The sequence below is a fragment of the Arachis duranensis genome, chromosome 3, assembly GCF_000817695.3.
Source record: "Arachis duranensis cultivar V14167 chromosome 3, aradu.V14167.gnm2.J7QH, whole genome shotgun sequence".
NCBI lineage: Eukaryota > Viridiplantae > Streptophyta > Magnoliopsida > Fabales > Fabaceae > Arachis > Arachis duranensis.
In genome coordinates, this window is record NC_029774.3 from 82,333,992 (window position 1) to 82,338,983 (window position 4,992).

Consider the following 4,992-nt stretch of genomic DNA (forward strand, 5'->3'; position numbering starts at 1 on the left):
ATTCATGTTTAAGAGCACCAAGTCTTTGGAGCCATTGTTGATGATCACAATTTCGTCCACCAAGTTTTTGGCGCCGTTGCCGTGGATTGTTCGAGTATGAACAACTGACGGTTCATCTTGTTGCTCAGATTAGGTAATTTTCTTTTTATTTTCCTTTCAAAAAAGTTTTTAAAATTTTTTCTTTATTTTTGTTTTTCAAAAATATAATTTTCGAAAAAAAATAATAAAAATACAAAAAATCATAAAAACAAAAAATATTTTGTGTTTCTTGTTTGAGTCTTGAGTCAATTTTTAAGTTTGGTGTCAATTGCATGCTTTAAAAATTTTTCTTGCATTTTTTGAAAATTCATGCATTCATGGTGTTCTTCATGATCTTCAAGTTGTTCTTGACAAGTCTTCTTATTTGATCTTGATGTTTTCTTGGTTTGTGTTGTATGTTGTTTTTCAAATGCATTTTTTCATTCATAGTGTCCATGCATTAAAGAATTCTAAGTTTGGTATTTTGCATGTTTTCTTTGCATAAAAATTTTTTCAAAAATATGTTCTTGATGTTCATCATGATCTTCAAAGTGTTCTTGGTGTTCATCTTAACATTCATAGTGTTCTTGCATGCATAATTGGTTTTGATCCAAAATTTTCATGTTTTGGGTCATACTTGTGTTTTTCTCTCTCATCATTGAAAATTTAAAAATAAAAAAATATCTTTTCCTTATTTCTCTCCAAATTTTCGAAAGTTTGAGTTGACTTGGTCAAAATTTTTAAAATTAGTTGTTTCTTACAAGTCAAGTCAAATTTTCAATTTTAAAAAAATCTTATCTTTTTAAAACTTTTTCAAAAATTAAATCTTATTCATTTTTCTTATTAATTTTCAAAAATTCTTTAAACTGTTTTTCAAAAAAAAAAATCTTTTTCTTAATTTTATCTTAATTTTCGAAATTATGCTAACAATTAATATGATCGATTCAAAAATTTGAAGTTTGTTACTTTTTTGTTAAGAAAGGTTCAATCTTTAAATTCTAGAATCTTATCTTTTAGTTTCTTGTTAGTTAAGTAAATAATTTTAATTTTAAAAAAATTAAATCTTTTTCAATCCTATTTTTTTATGATATCTTCTTATCTTAACTTTTTATCATATCTTTTTCAAAATTTTATCTTTTTCAAAAATTTGATTTCAAAATATCTTATCTAACTTCTTATCTTCTTATCTTTTCAAATTTGATTTTAATATCTTTTTCAACTAACTATTTGACTTTTTGTTTGTTTCTTATCTTTTTCAAAACCACCTAACTACTTTTTCCTCTTTAATTTTCGAAAATATCTCATCTCTTTTTCAAAAATTATTTTTAATTGTTTTAAATTTTAATTTTAATTATATCTTATCTTTAATCTTCGAAAATCATTAACTACTTTTTCAAAATTATTTTCGAATTCTCCCTCTCTTCTCTTCTTCTATTTATTTATTTATTTATTTACTAACACTTCTCTTCACCTCTCTTCATCTCCAATCACTGCCTCTATCCTCACCCTTGTGATTGGATTCTCCACTCTTATTCCTTTCTTCTTCTAATAATAATAAGGATACTCTTTGTCCAGATATAGAGGATTCCTCTTCCTTTTTCTTTTTCTCTTCTCTTTCATATGAGCAGGTATAAGGAAAAAGGCATCTTTGTTGAAGCTGATCCAGAACCTGAAAGGACTCTGAAAAGGAAACTAAGAGAAGCTAAATTACAATAATCCAGAGGCAACCTTTCTGAAATTTTCGAACAAGAGAAGGAGATGGCAGCCGAACCCAACAACAATAATGCAAGGAGGATGCTTGGTGATTTCACTAAACCAACGTCCAAGTTTGATGGAAGAAGCATTTCAATTCCTGCCATTGGAGCAAACAATTTTGAGCTGAAACCTCAATTAGTTGCTTTGATGCAACAGAACTGCAAGTTTCATGGACTTCCATCTGAAGATCTTTATCAGTTTTTAACTGAGTTCTTGCAGATTTGTGAGACTGTTAAGACGAATGGAGTAGATCCTGAAGTCTACAGGCTAATGCTTTTCCCTTTTGCTGTAAGAGACAGAGCTAGAACATGGCTGAACTCACAAACTAAAGATAGCCTGGACTCCTGGGATAAGCTGGTCATGACTTTCTTGGATAAATTCTTTCCTCCTCAAAAGCTGAGCAAGCTTAGAGTGGATGTTCAAACCTTCAAGCAAAAAGATGGTGAATCCCTCTATGAAGCTTGGGAAAGATACAAGCAAATGACCAAAAAGTGTCCTTCTGATATGTTTTCAGAGTGGACCATATTAGATATATTCTATTATAGTCTATTTGAGTTTTCCAAGATGTCATTGGACCACTCTGCAGGTTGATCCATTCACCTAAAGAAAACACCTGCAGAAGCTCAGGAACTCATTGACATGGTTGCAAATAACCAATTCATGTACACTTCTGAGAGGAATTCCGTGAATAATGGGACGCCTCAGAGGAAGGGAGTTCTTGAAATTGATGCTCTGAATGCTATATTGGCTCAGAACAAAGTGTTGACTCAGCAAGTCAACATGATTTCTCAAAGTCTGAATGGATGGCAAAATGCATCCAATAGTACTAAAGTGGCATCTTCTGAAGAAGAAGCTTATGATCCTGAAAACCCTGCAATGGCAGAGGTAAATTACATGGGTGAACCTTATGGAAATACCTATAATTCATCATGGAGAAATCATCCGAATTTCTCATGGAAGGATCAACAAAAGCCTCAACAAGGCTTTAATAATGGTGGAAGAAATAGGCTCAACAATATCAAGCCTTATCCATCATCTTCTCAGCAACAAACAAAGAATTATGCACAGAATACATCTAACTTAGCAAACTTAGTCTTTGATCTGTCTAAGGCCACTTTAAGTTTCATGAGTGAAATAAGGTCCTCCATTAGAAATTTGGAGGCACAAGTGGGCCAGCTGAGTAAGAAAGTCACTGAAACTCCTCCTAGTACTCTCCCAAGCAATACAGAAGAGAATCCAAAGAGAGAGTGCAAGGCCATTGATATAGTCAATATGGCCGAATGCAAGGAGGAAGGGGAGGACATGAATCACAATGAGGAAGACCTCAAGGGATGTCTCCCATCCAAGAAGGAGTTCCCTATTGAGGACCCAAAGGAATCTGAGGCTCATATAGAGACCATAGAGATTCCATTAAACCTCCTTCTACCATTCATGAGCTTTGAAGACTATTCTTCCTCTGAAGAGGATGAATATGTAACTAGAGAGCAAGTTGCTCAATGTCTAGGAGCCATCATGAAGCTAAATGCCAAGTTATTTGGTAATGAGAGGAAGCATGAACAGCTTCTCTCAATGTAGAGTCAAACAGAACCCCCACAGTCAAACTCTAAGTTTGGTGTTGGGAGGCCACAACCAAACTCTAAGTTTGGTGTTGAACCCCCATATTCAAACTCTAAGTTTAGTGTTGGGAGGTCCCAACAATGCTCTAAACATCTGTGAATCTCCATGAGAGCTCACTGTCAAGCTATTGATATTAAAGAAGCGCTTATTGGGAGGCAACCCAATTTTTATTTATCTAATTTTATTTTCTTTTTATTGTTCTTTTATATTTTATTAGGTTCATGATCATGTGGAGTCACGAAAAAAATACTAAAATTAAAAACATAATAAAAAATAGTAGAAGAAAAATCACACCCTGGAGGAAGGACTTACTGGCGTTTAAACGCCAGTAAGGAGCATTTGGTTGGCGTTCAATGCCAGAACAGAGCATAGAGCTGGTGCTGAACGGCAGAAACAAGCATGGAACTGGTGTTCAACACCAGAAACATGCTGCACATGGGCGTTGAACGCCCAGAACATGCATCACCTCGGCGTTTAAACGCCAGAATTGTATGCAAAGGCGTTTTACATGCCTAATTGGTGCAGGGATGTAAATCCTTGACACCTCAGGATCTGTAGACCCCACAGGATCATCTCAGGATCTGTGGACCCCACAGGCTCTCCACCTACCTCAACTCACCTTATCCCTTCTTCACCAATCACCTTAATCCCTCTTCCCCATCATCTCTTCACCACTCACATCCATCCATCCTTCCCACCCAAACCCACCCTACATGGCCGAAACACAAACATTTCTTCCTCTCCCCCATATCTTCTTCTCCTTCTTCTATTCTTTCTTCTTTTGCTCAAGGGCGAGCAACATTCTAAGTTTGGTGTGGTAAAAGCATAGCTTTTTTTTTTGCTTTTCTTGCTTTTCCATAACCATTGATGGCACCTAAGGCCAGAGAAACCTCAAAAAAAAAAAAAAATAGAGAGAGAAAAAAAGAGAAGAGAAAAGAGAAGACAAAAGCTTCCACCTCTGAGTCATGGGAGATGGAGAGATTCATCTCAAGGGTCCATAGCTCAGTATAAGAGAATTTGACTGCACATCAAGAGAGTATGAGGAATTCTCTCATAAAAAAATCCCTGAGATACCTCAGGAGATACATGTTCCTGCACATAATTATTGGAAGCAACTAAGGATAGGAACACCAAAATCACTAGGGATCATGCAACAGAAGCAAGGAAGAGACATAGAAGAGCTTAAGGACATCATTGGTCCTTTAAGAAGAAGACGCCACTAAGATGGATTCATTCGTTGTTCTTATTTCTCTGTTTTTCGATTTTTATGCTATATGTTTGTTTATATTTTGTGTCTCTACTTCATGATCATTAGTATTGAGTAACCATATCTTAAGGCTATAAATAATTCCATTAATCCTTCACCTCTCTTAAATGAAAAATGTTTTTAATTCAAAAGAACAAGAAGTACATAAATTTTGAAAATTATCCTTGAATTTAAGTTTAATTATAGTGATATGGTGACAATACTTTTTGTTTTCTGAATCAATGCTTGAACAGTGCATAATTTTGATCTTGTTGTTAAAATTATTGGCTCTTAAAAGAATGATGAACAAAGAGAAATGCTATTGATAATCTGAAAAATCATGAAATTGATTCTTG

The 4,992-nt window shown here is 34.3% G+C and overlaps 1 non-coding gene across 1 annotated transcript; it reads right to left on the reverse strand.

Annotated features, from left to right (window-relative positions):
- Positions 1 to 2,175: 2,175 nt before the first annotated feature.
- On the reverse strand, positions 2,176 to 2,282 carry LOC127746229 (small nucleolar RNA R71). The gene has a single exon (XR_008007849.1). It is a non-coding gene; the product is annotated as a small nucleolar RNA R71 (small nucleolar RNA).
- Between the last annotated feature and the right edge of the window lie 2,710 nt (positions 2,283 to 4,992).